The sequence below is a fragment of the Dromiciops gliroides genome, chromosome 1 (assembly GCF_019393635.1).
Source record: "Dromiciops gliroides isolate mDroGli1 chromosome 1, mDroGli1.pri, whole genome shotgun sequence".
NCBI lineage: Eukaryota > Metazoa > Chordata > Mammalia > Microbiotheria > Microbiotheriidae > Dromiciops > Dromiciops gliroides.
In genome coordinates this window covers 672,994,699-673,007,861 of record NC_057861.1, presented here as the reverse complement: position 1 = coordinate 673,007,861, position 13,163 = coordinate 672,994,699, and the positions used below count along the sequence as shown (strand labels likewise).

At 41.3% G+C, this 13,163-nt stretch overlaps 1 protein-coding gene across 1 annotated transcript in view; it reads left to right on the top strand.

Moving 5' to 3' along the window:
• The first annotated feature begins 9,276 nt into the window (after positions 1-9,276).
• Positions 9,277-13,163, top strand: part of IP6K2 (inositol hexakisphosphate kinase 2) — a 50,899-nt gene continuing 47,012 nt past the window's right edge. The window contains exon 1 of the mRNA XM_043964549.1: positions 9,277-9,410. The gene's annotated coding sequence lies outside the window, so the exon portion shown is untranslated. The remainder of the gene's footprint in view (positions 9,411-13,163) is intronic.

The window sequence follows — 13,163 nt, the reverse complement described above, 5'->3', positions numbered from 1 at the left end:
GCTGCCCCTATCTTATCCCTTTCTTCCCAGCTTTATCAGTGCCTGCAGAATTTATGGGCTGGAAAAAATCTTATAGACTGTGTAGTAATCTATTCTCTCTATTTTCCAGATCAGGAAACCCAGACTCAGAGAATTTACAGAATCTCAGAACTGGAAGAGACATCAAAAAACACAATAGTTCAACTCAAACTTTTATAGGGCGTTATTTAAGAGAAAGTAATAATTTAAAAAAATATGATTATTTTTAGAGACCAAATTTAGTTTGATACTTAGAGAATATAAATGGTTTTTTAATAATCACCTTTAAGGGGCAGCTAGGTGGTGCAGTGGATAGAGCACCAGCCCTGGAGTCAGGAGTACCTGAGTTCAAATTTGGCCTCAGACACTTAACACTTATTAGCTGTGTGACCCTGGGCAAGTCACTTAACCCCAATTGCCTCACTAAAAAAAAATCACCTTTAAATATATTTATGTGAAATACAAAATGTATCCATTGTTCAGAGTTGAGACAGCTACTAAAACATAGTTGGAAATCTTTTGAGCTTATATTAAAGAGCAGCATAACCCCTACTCAACCCTAGAGTTTGTGTAATGGTGATAGATGACATCCAAAGGCTTTAAGTTTTCTTATTTCTTGTCCAGATGGTACGTTTTAATTATAGTGTTCCTTCAATGATATATAAAATAGACTAATGTAGTAAAATTACTGTGAAATACATTCCATTATATATCTGATGTGGGATGGAATTTGGGGTCAAATTGTTTGTGACTTGTTCCAAAAGAATTACAAGACTCAGTGACTCAGTTTCCCAAGTTTTATTGCAATGCTGTGGGTGACCACAGGGAGAGAACCAGAATATTGGAAAGATATCTCTCTAATAATGAAAGACAGTTATATTTATAGTATGGATAAATTGATTTATCAGTAGGAGGTACAGGGGAGGACTAATCCTAATTTGGAGTTCCTGTGGTCCTAAACCAACCCCCGAGGCAGGTACCTTTTTCAGTGGAGGTGTGTTTTGGGGGTTTACAGGTGAATCTGGGGATAATTTGGCCTTTTCTATGCATGTCTCTTTCTGATTCCCATGGCTAGTTTCAAAATATCTCCATTTTATAAAATTGTCTTCAGGTCTCCATGGCCTAGGTCCCTCTGTTCCCGTTAAGGGTACTCATTTATGTAGGTATGAGATCCTAGCATAAGTTATCCATTAACTGGGGTCTGATTCCCTTTTAGAGCTAATATCTGAATTAGAGCTTGGATCTTGGGTTTTTCTATTAACCCCTTTTTGCCTCCTACATCATATCCACAAGCAAAATACTATACATTTTTCTCATATAGAACAATAATATTATTGTATTAATAATTAATTAATACAATATTATTGTATTATTGTAATAATAATTAATTAATACAATAATAATATTATTGTATTAATAGTTCTTTTAGACTTTGATCCTATGTTTTCAAAGTGTGAATACTTCGACAGTGAGGATAAAAGTTTTTTGAAATGTAGGCAAAACTTGTAACATAAACTATTAATGTTTTAGAAGGGATGAAAGCTCTTCTTTTGGGAGTCAGTGTTAGAATTGGTTATTCCCAATTATTTTGATAGATCTCCATATATGAGGGATCATACTCAAGTATGATTTCAACAGTAATTAGCGTGCTTTCAAGTCTTTTCTTTGAAATTTTATAGTTATTTGGGTTGGTGTTCACCTACAGTGTGTATTAAGTTTTAATATGAAGTGAAATATTCTATAAAAATGTATATTACACCTGCTTATAAAAGAAAATGGAGTACACAGACACTTTATTACTCTGGGAACTGGACTGGAAAGCTTATGAGAACATGTGAAATTTCACCTAAAGTTTTGTTATTAACTGATGATTATAAAACTGAAAAGTTAAATTTATTGTGCTTGAATGAATGTACTTAGTCTGGTCTTAGTTACTTTGATTTAAATGTATAAATTATATCTCCTTAAAAATGTGTTTGGGGGCAGCTAGGTGGAGTAGTGGATAGAGCACCGGCCCTGGAGTCAGGAGGACCTGAGTTCAAATCTGGCCTCAGACACTTGACACTTACTAGCTGTGTGACCCTGGGCAAGTCACTTAACCCCAATTGCCTCACTTAAAAAAAAATGTGTTTGACTGTAATTCATGCTGTTGGGATTTGGGGGCCATTATTGGACTGCAGAGGTTGTTGATATGTAACTTGTGTTCATTATTTTATAGAATCATCTTTACCAGTTTTTTATTTATTTAAGTGATATACATAATCCAAATAACTGTATATTTGGCAAACTATTAAAAATTTTCAGTAATTTATAGTAAATACCTATTTCTTATTTGATAATAACATAACTTGCTAAGATGTTTGTCCTTTGTAGACCTATCATTTCCCTTATACTCAGTTCCTACTTTGTAACAGGATTTTGTTTCTTTTTGAAAAATCCCCACACAAAACATGGCATCCTGGGCATTTTATGTAGACTAATATCTCTTGGGAATAGATATGCCAAAGAATGGTTGTCCAGCTGTACTTGACTTTGGAAAAGCTCTCATTGAAGGATTTATGCTGAAATGAGCACTCATGAGCACTCTCAAACAAATTCCAGTGTAAAAGAGTTTTATTTTAGACAACAAGCAAGACAAGGATCTTTTGTTTTATTTATTTTTATTTGTTTGTTTTTGTGTTTTCCGGAGCAATGAGGGTTAAGTGACTTGCTCAGGGTCACACAGCTAGTGTCAAGTGTTTGAGGCCATATTTGAACTCAGGTCCTCCAGAATTCGGGGCTGGTGCTTTATCCACTTCATCACCTAGCTGCCCCCAAGGACCTTTTATGTTAACAGCGTTGTCAGCATTGTTAAAAGAATCATTACAATATTGGTTTTTAGCATATTCCCTGTGAAATGCACATACTCAGAAGACTTTCTGAGAATTGTGATAATCATGTAAATTTTTCCCTAATAAAATTGAAATTGTAAAAAAAAAAAACACATATAGGGTGTTTTGGGGTGGTGGTGCTCTTGTACATTATGTGTGTCCACGTGGGTCTGTTTAGATATGGTTTGCCTCTAGATAGCACTAGAGTTTCCTCTTCCCAACTGAAGGGGGACTTTGATTCCTTCCAGGAGAGGAAATAGGAAGTTGGGGCCAGAGAATGGCTACTCTGCTCTCTTCAGAGGGAATACCAGACTAGAATTCTATCTGTTCCCTTAAATTCTGATAGTCTAGGAGAGGTAATTTTTAGGTTCAAACTGTATTCCTGATTGCTATCCCTTAATGGGAAAGGAAGGCCCCAAGCTATATATCCAAGCTTTGACTCCCTTCCCATCAGATACTAGTCCCACAATGAACAAACATAGCAAATAAATTCATTTATCAAAAGAGATTGGGGGGGGGGGCGGCTAGGTGGCACAATGGATAGAGCACCGGAATGGATTCAGAAGGACCTGAGTTCAAATCCAGCCTCAGACACTTGACACTTACTACCTGTGTGACCCTGGGCAAGTTACTTAACCCCCACTGCCCCACAAAAAAGAGAGAGAGAGAGAACAGAAATCTGAGAAAGTATACAGAGGTATAACCTATATCTGATTGTTTAACACCTCAGGGAAAGGAGAGAAGGAGAGATAGAATTTGGAACTCAAAACTTTAAATTAAAATGTTTGTTATTTATTTTTTTAAAAGAAAGTATACATAGGAGAATCTATAGGAGACAATACTCAGAGTTCATGAGCTCTCTTACTAGGGAGCAAGATAACTGAGCATCACCCAAGGGGAAATTCCCTGAAACCTCTAATATAGTAAACTGGGAATAGGGACTTGATCAAAGTGTCAGCTCTTCTACATGTCAGCTTTTCCCCGGAAGCTCTCTTCCTCTTGGGACCTGAAGAGAGCATAGAATGGTGAGTCGTCTCCCTGGAAGCCGGAAGCCAGAAGATGAGGACCTTTTTTCTCTTTAGCTCTCACGAACTCTGCCCTCAGACAGCAGGGAAAGCATTGCATAATCAGGCTCCATCAATGAGGAGGCTTCCATACAAGTTGACTTGGAGGTCTGGGGTTACACCTCTGTAAGCAGTTTTTTCATGGCAGGGATTATTTTGTATTCTCAATACCTAATACAGTACCTTACATACAGTAGGTGCTTAATAAACATTTGTTGAATGGAATCCCCTCCATTCCTAACAAATGGTCTTTTTTGTTCTTTAGCCTCTTGCTTACAATTGTGGTGAGCTTCCTCTTCTCTGCTCTCTTTGTCATTTCATGTCACTGAGATGCCTTCTGCCCCATCTCCTTAACCCCGGTCTCACATGAGGAGGTAGCCTTACCAAGGTTAATCCCTCTAACCCCTTAAGCAATCCCATTCCATCTCTTCTTCTCCAACAGATTGCTCCCTCTGTCACCTCTACTGTATCATTTGTTTTCCATCTCTTCCTATCTACTGGTTCCTTCTCTAATGCCTACAAACATGTTTATTTTTTCCCCATCCTGAAAATACAGTCACTTGATCCTTCCATTTCTATTAACTATTGTCCTGTATCTTTTCTGCCCTTTGTAGCTAACCTCTTGAAAAAGGCCTTCTTGGGGCAGCTAGGTGGCTCAGTGGATAGAGCACCGGCCCTGGATTCAGGAGTACCTGAATTCAAATCCGACCTCAGACATTTGACACTTACTAGCTGTGTGACCCTGGGCAAGTCACTTAACCCCGATTGCCTCACTAACAAAACAAAACAAAACAAAAAAGGCCTTCTACCACAGGTACCTCCACTTTCTCTCCTCTCATGGGATTTACTCCTTACAATCTAGCGTCTAGGTTCATCATTCCACCAAGACTGTTCTCCCCAAAACAACTAATGATCTCATAATTGCCAAATCCAGTGGGCTTTTCTCAATTCTCATTCTCCTTGACTTTTCTGCAGCCTTTGATGATAAAGATCACCCTCTTCTTGATACTCTCATCTCTTGATAGTGAGTGAATATAGACTGAAGCATGCTATTTTGCGTTTTCTCTTTTTTTTTTTTGACGAGTCTTTTTATGTAAAATGACAAATGTGGTAATGTTTTACATAATTGCACATGTATAACCTATAACCTATACTGATTGCTTGAAACCTTGGGAATGGAAGAGGGTAGGGAGGGAATGAGAGAGGGATAGAATTTGGAATTCAAAACTTTAAATAGATACTCTCATCTTTTTAGGTTTTCAGGACATTATTATTCTTAGTTCTCCTCCTATATACTGACCACTCCTTAGTCCCTTTTGCTGGATCTTCATCCAGATGATGCCCTCTGGGGCAGCTAGATGGCGCAGTGGATAGAGCACTGGCCCTGGATTCAGGAGTACCTGAATTCGAATCCAGCCTCAGACACTTAACACTTACTAGCTGTGTGACCCTGGGCAAGTCACTTAACCCCAATTGCCTTACTAAAAAAACCAGATGATGCCCTCTAATTGTAGGTGTTCTACAGAGTTCTATCCTAGGCCCTCTTCTCTTCTCCCTTTATACTATTTCATTTGTTGGTGATCTCACCAACTCCCATGGATTTAGTTACCATCTCCATGCTGATGGTTCTCCAATCTACCTTACCTCGCCTGAACCTCTCTGCTAACCTCTAATCTCACATCTCTAACTGCCTCTAGGACATCTTTGACTAGACCTTTTAAACCCAACATGTCTAAAACCAAGCTCACTGGCCCCCCCCCCAAACTCTCCCCTTTCCTACCTTCCCTATTCAGGAGGCAACATCATCCCCCCAGTCCCTTAGACTCCCAACCTAGGTGTCATCCTACACTCCTCACTATCGCTCACCTCCCATATCTATTTCACTTTTTTTGGTGAGGCAATCAGGGTTAAGTGACTTGCCCAGGATCACACGGCTAGTAAGTGTCAAGTGTCTGAGGCTGGATTTGAACTCAGGTACTCCTGACTCCAAAGCCAGTACTCTATCCACTGAGCCACCTAGCTGCCCCCCCCCCTTTTAAAAAGTATTTTATTATTTTTCAGTTACATGTAAAGATAGTTTTCAGGTGGTTTTTTTTGGCCATGCAGTGGGGGTTAAGTGACTTGCCCAAGGTCACACAGCTAGTAAGTGTCAAGTGTCTGAGGCTGGATTTGAACTCAGGTCCTCCTGAATCCAGGGCCAGTGCTTTATTCACTGTGCCACCTAGCTGCCCCTCTTAATTCTTAATTAATTCTTATTATTAATTATTTCCTATTTATCTGGTATCAATATCTTGCTTTGCATATGTTTGCTCACATATTTTCTCCCCCATTAATTTGTAAGCTCCTAGAGAGTGGGGGCTGTCTTTTGCCTCTTTTTGTATCCCTAGCACTTAGCACTATGTTTAATAAATGTTTATTGATTGAGTGAAGTCTTTTCTAGTTTTCCTTAATTCTTAGTATCTCCAATCTCTTAATTACTTCCTATTTATCTTTACACTTGTAGCTTGTTTATACATACACTTACTGTTTTTCCCATTGCTCCTTGAGGGCAGGGAATGTCTTTTGCCTCTTTTTGTATACCTTAGTAAAAAGTGTACTTAGCACTTAGTAGGGACTTAATAAATGTTTTTTGTCAGAATACCTCCAATAACAGACAACAGATTACTTTATCTAACAACCCATGTTACTTAAGAAGAGCTCTTCAGGGGCAGCTAGGTGGCGCAGTGGATAGAGCACCGGCCCTGGAGTCAGGAGTACCTGAGTTCAAATCCAGTCTCAGACACTTAACACTTACTAGCTGTGTGACCCTGAGCAAGTCACTTAACCCCAATTGCCTCACTAAAAAAAAAAAAAAAAAAAAAAGAAGAGGAGCTCTTCACCTTGAAACAAAATCTGCCTCTGGACTACCTTCTTCCCTTCTTTCTAGTTCTGCTCTTTGAGGCCAAGAAGACCAAGTCTAATCCTTTGTCCCCTTTGAGACAACTTAACCATGTACTCCTAAACGCTTTACTTCTTGGACTAAACAGCCTTAATTCCTTCAAAAGATCTTTGTTAGTATGATGTCCAGTTCTCTCACTATCCTGGTGCCCTGGACATTCTACAGCTGGTCATGGCCCTCCTAAAATGTGAAGCCCAAGACTGAATAGGAGCAGGGAAGGGAATTATTACCTCCCTCTTTCTGGATAACATGGCTGCCATGACAGTGTTCATTCAACAAACATTAAGTGCCTACTATGCAAGGTCCTGTGCTCAGTGCTAGGGAAAATAGAAAATTGTGCAAAATAGCACAAACCCTACCTTGAAGGCATTTATAATCTAATAGAGAAATACGATATTTATATTAAAGAGTTGCAAGGGGGGCAGCTAGGTAGCACAGTGGATAAAGCACCGGCCCTGGATTCAGGAGTACCTGAGTTCAAATCCAGCCTCAGACACTTACTAGCTGTGTGACCTTGGGCAAGTCACTTAACCCCCATTGCCCCGCAAAAAAAAAAAAAAAAAAAGAGTTGCAAGTACAGTTTGATCAAGGACCTATACTTGGGGGCTTCGATTTGATGAATTTTGTGAGTGGTGAGCTTTTGTTTTGAAACAATTACTAAGCACTTTCCTCCAGCCCCTAATAAAGTATAAGCATGGTCATTGGCATTTTTGGGGGGGGGGGGAAGAAAGCAGATGTGTGGTGGTTTCATTGCGGTAGGGAATTCCTGGTGTGAAAACCCCTGCTAGAATTTAAGATGGGCAATCTGTTTTCTTAACTTTTGGTCTTGGAGAGAGAGAATTGGGGGGGGGGGTGACTGAGAGTAAAATGACTTTCTCAGGGTCATGCAACTAGAATTTGTCAGTATATTTTAGAAGAGGGACTTAGAACCATGTTTTCCTGACTGAGGTCTGTTGGCCATCTACCAATTGTGTCAAAGGGACAAAAACCAAATTCTGATTGGTTTATAGCAACTGGGCTGCCCTCACAACGATTTGGTTTACTCAGATGAACTCTTGTCTAAGTGCCTGGCACATAATAGGTGTTTAACAAATATTTATTGACTAAGTACTTCCAATGACAGAAAAGTGATTTCTTTTTCTAACGACTCATTCTACTTTGGAAGGACTCTAATTGTTTAGGAAGGTTTCTTTTACTTTGCCACTTTTCAACTCCAGCCAATCAAATAGAATTGATAGACCACTGGCTTTTTTCTTTTTTTAGCACTTCATCTACCTCCTAATCCTTTAAAAATTCATTTGCTCTTTTGATTTCTATTTTTCTTCTGGAGTGTAGTTGAACTTATTAGATCTGTTTCCTTGATCTATTCTGGTAAAATCTTTTTGAATCCCAACTCTGTCATCGAACTTGTTGGCTATTCCTCTTAGCTTTTATAAGTAAATATGATAAGGAAATCATTCATACCTTTATTCACATAATAAAAACAGATAACAACAGGGGACCAAAGGCCTAAGGCACTCTACCAAGGAAACTCTTCCTGCTGACATTAATCGATACCCCTTTTTTTGGGTTTGCTCAGTGTTCAAGGTCACATTGCCCACTCATCCATAATTAGAACTAGGGTTCAGGGCTCTTGGCTGCCAGGCCGGGCTCTCTGCACTGTCCCTGGGTGCTTCTCCCAGTTCAGGACTGCACAGGTCAATGTTGATACGTGACAGTGATTGGTTTCTGAGGCTGGGTATTCCAGAGTATGTAATGTTTAATGAGAGGAGAACACTAACTAGGACAGGTCAAATTGTGGAAGGACAGGAGTTTGTGGTGTTCGGAAAGGGGGATGGGAAGATGGAGGATGCTTAGAGTGATGGTAGTAGGTGGTTCTGTGGGGATGGAGGATGGGGAGAGAATCTGACGGATGTCGCATATGGAGCTTGGTGGGGGGGGATGGAGGACATTGTGGGGGATGGGAGGGCTGTGTTCGGTGGAAGAGAAGGGAGACTATGGAGGATGGGATGTCTGGTGTTAACTGGGGGATGGGAGACATTGAAGTATGTGGTGTTCAGAGGAAGAATGGGGAAGGGATACATGTTGTTCAGTAAGGATCTGGTGAGACAATGTAAGGGATGGGGTGTGTGAATGATATTGAGTGGGGGTGCTGGAGGAAACTGAGTGGGAATGGAATATGTTTTATTCAGTAGGGAAACAAGGTGACGTCACATCACTGCAGGTCCCAGGACCCCTGGTAGCCTTGGCACAGTCTCGCTTTCCCCCTCCCCCTCCACTTCAGTTTCCCTTCCCCCCAGCCTCGAAGCCTCCCTGCCGGGTCACCAGGCACCTTAGCAACAGCGTATTTTGGGCTAGCCAATCAGCGAGCGTTTCTCCCGCTCAGAGCCAATGAGGCCCTTTGCTGAGAACGAGGGTACCCGGCGGGGGGAGCCCGCGGCGGCGGTGGCCGCCATCTTGGCTCCGGAGAAACAATAGAGCCGGAGCCGCCACCGGGGACCGCACGGGCTTGAGCCGCAGGTAACGTAACGTCCTTCGCCGCCGCCTCGCTCTTTCTGCCGGGGCAGCTGCCAGCCTCCTCACATCTGTCCCGCCCCCCAATTTCGGCCCCGGCCTGGAGTCCCGGCAGCGCCTTCGAGACACCCAGCGCCCCTCGCCGCCCCCCGGAAGCCGCCCCCGGCCTGGCCCTATCGGCTCCGCCCCGGGCCGGCCCGGCGGAGCTTGGCCCCTGCGCTCCCTCCCCTCTCGCCCCAGCCGGCCGCTCTCGGGGCCCGCTTTCTCTGCCCTCTCCTTCCGTTTCGCTCCGCCTCCCCCTCGCCCCCGATCAGGGGGCCTGATAGAAGCCGGCGGGTGCCGGGGAGCCCTGAGCCGGCCGGTCCGTCCCCAGCCCTCCCAGGGATTCACCTCCGTGCCACTCACTCTACGCCCATCCCTCCCGCATTCAACGGGGCAAAGTGGGAGGAGCGCTGGACTTGGGGCCTCCTGGGGCCTCATTTTCCTCATTTGTGAAGGGAGTAGGCTGGCTTCAGTAGCTACACTGGACCCTAAATCTTGTTACCGTGGCGATCATTTCGTCTACACCCGCATATGGGGGTGAAAACAGAAGTCAGTTTACGGAGGGGCTCTCAACCGAGGCTGGCCTGTGGCTAGACATCAGAGGGTCTCTGAATTTGGTTGGGGAAAAAAGTTGCGTCTTTGTTTTCACTCACCTCTAACTGAACTTTAATGTGTCCCTTAATTGTGAATATAGGCAACAATATGGGTGGGGCTATAAGCATTTATTAGGTGCCTACTGTGTGCCAAGCTCCGTGCAAAGCGCTTTACAGATGGTACCTTTATTTGATTGGGGGAGGGGGGAGGCATAGGTTTCACCAGGCTGCTAAAGGGTGTGACGTGACACCCAACACAACTAACTTGCCTAAGGTTAGGAAAGGAGGCTCTGCAGCGTCACGAATCTCAGCTGTCGCTAAGATAGCACTTTTTGCCTCCCATGTTTGAAAGCTTAGGAAGAAAATTTTGACTCTTAGCTATCTTTTAGTTTTCATATTCAATTGTATATACTCACTCAGGACCAAGTTCAGGAGACTTGAAATCTCGGATCTGAGCTCTTTTTTCTGTTTTTAGCTGCCACAACTTAGCATCTGTCTGCATAGTTTCAGTTGCTTCTCTAATAGGTTTTCCAGTTATTAATCTCTTCCTGCAGGACTCCATTCTTCTATTCACTGCTCAGCTGATGATCCATCTACATGGAACTGATCATAATACTCTGCTAAAATTTTTTCAAGTTAACCTCATGTTGTACTTTGTACCTCTCTAACACAAATACCATTAACTACGGTGTATCATAATTAATTGTTCTTGTATTTTATTCCTCTACTGGATTGTAAGCTCCATGAGGGCAGGGACTATATCCAAACTTTCCTCACTGCTGAGGCACAGCGCCCTCTACATAGCAAACCTTAATGCATTTTTTATTGAATGAATTAATGACGTATTTTAGGAATGGGAAGGTGCCATACTTATCAGTATTTGTTCTTAGGTACTTAGAATGTGGAACTCTCTCAACCTCTTGGGGAACTTGCTCCCCTAGGGTCTTAGGGGCAGCAGATAGAGTCCATGGAATTTCAGGATCCTGAGGGTTAGTTTCCTGATCTCTAGAACAAAACCTCAGTTTGAACATGGGGAGAGAATAAAAATGTTGTGGCTGTTTGCATTTCCCCCCCAGGGCAACGAGGGTTAAGTGATTTGCCCAGGGTCACATAGCTAGTAAGTGTCAAGTGTCTGAGGTCATTTGAATTCAGGTCCTCCTGAATCCAGGGGTGGTGCTTTATCCACTACACCACCTAGCTGCCCTGCATTTTTTTTTTTTGATAACAGCTTCACAAATTATTCATTATGTACAAATTTTCAAAGTTGACTGGTCCACCCTGTTTTCATTGAGTACATTCTCTAAGCCTCTACATATCTATATGTTGGTTGGTCAGATAAAACCACACCCCATCCTCCCCGAGCTCATCATGTTAGAATAAGACATTTATGCTACTAATTATAATTTAGGGCAGAATGACCTTAGTTTTCATATCTGTAAAAACAATGGAGTTAGACAGAATTATCTCATGTTTTCTTTTAGCTCTAAAAGAAAATATGTCAGTGATGTGATAAGTGCTCTAAGTGTTAGGTATTATGCTCTAGAAAGTAGATTGGAGAAAGAGGCTCGTCTTGCTTGCTCTTCCTACTCATACATACACTGTTAAAACTGAAAAGTACCTATGTATTATTTTATGCATTTATTAAGTGCCTGTTATGTGTCAAACACTGCATCCTTAGCAGTAAAAGATATTTTGGCATACACTCCCTATATTATGCATATTTATTAAAAATAATATGTTCTTGGGGCAGCTAGGTGGTGCAGTGGATAAAGCACTGGCCCTGGATTCAGGAGGACCTGAGTTCAAATTCGGCCTCAGACACTTACATGCTGTGTGACCCTAAAATAATATGTTCACATTGTACTAATAAATTATGTCTATTGTAAAAATCTAAATTAAAATGAAGTACAGATGATGAGGTATTTAAAAATAATTTTAATTTCATTCATTAATGATGCAAACTCCATTTTGTTCCCATTAATATTTTAGTGTGAGCATCATTATGAGCAAGCTTCCTTATTTTTTAAAATCTTGGTTTAATACTTTGTGATATAGCACATTTTTGGGTTCATTTTTATTTTATTCTGTATTTGCTTATCTCCTTCATTAAAGCTGGAAAGTACCTTAGAAGTTTTCTTAAGTAGTCCAGCCCCTTTTGACAGAGGGGGAAACTAAGCTCAATAGGCAAATGTCTGAATTCTCCAAAATCACGTCTCCTGTCATTTTTTTTTTTTTTTCGGGGCAGTGGGGGTTAAGTGACTTGCCCAGGGTCACACAGCTAGTGTCAAGTGTCTGAGGCTGGATTTGAACTCAGGTACTCTTAAGTCCAGGGCCAGTGCTTTATCCACAGCACCACCTAGCTGCCCCATCTTCTGTCATTTTTACCACACATCTTTGAACAGTTTTTTTTATAGCGTAAGCTTGGGAGCTATGGCAAATTTAAGCTTGAAGGTTTTTTATCTGAGGCGAAAGCAAATTGTCATTCATGTATGGTTTTTATCTTTTTGGGGGGGTGGTAACCTTTCTGTGGGGCAACTTTGTGATGTCACCCAGTCAGTGCCAGAGGGTAGTGCAATAAAAGGATCCTTCCCTATCCACTCTAGCTAAAGGCACTTGAAAAGTTTGTGGGTTACATTTGGAAACTGGAAGGTGGAAATATTGGGACCAAGTAATGTAATTTGTATTTGTGTCATGGACCCCTTTGGCAGTCTGGTGAATCTGTGGATCCATTTTCAGAATAACATTTTTAAATGTATAAAATAATAAATGGGATTACAAAGGAAACCTATTCTATTGAAATAGGTATCAACATATTTTTAAAAACCAAATTAATGGAATTTTGCTTCAAAGATAACAAAAGATTTCCTTAAGGACCTAATTATGAAAATGTTGGTATTTGTGTTCTTTTTATGGTGTTAATATAACTTCCCAATGAAATATATCAAAGAGGCATCACAGTGCTTCTGGAAAGTGCTTTGGACTTTGGAGTCACCAATTTAAATTCTTATTCTTTGACTATGTGGCTTAAAATTTGAACCTAAGTTTTTCATATGTGAAATGATAAAATTTCTACAACCTACCCTGGGGGATTGATTGTCTCACAAAAAAATTTTGTAAATCTTAA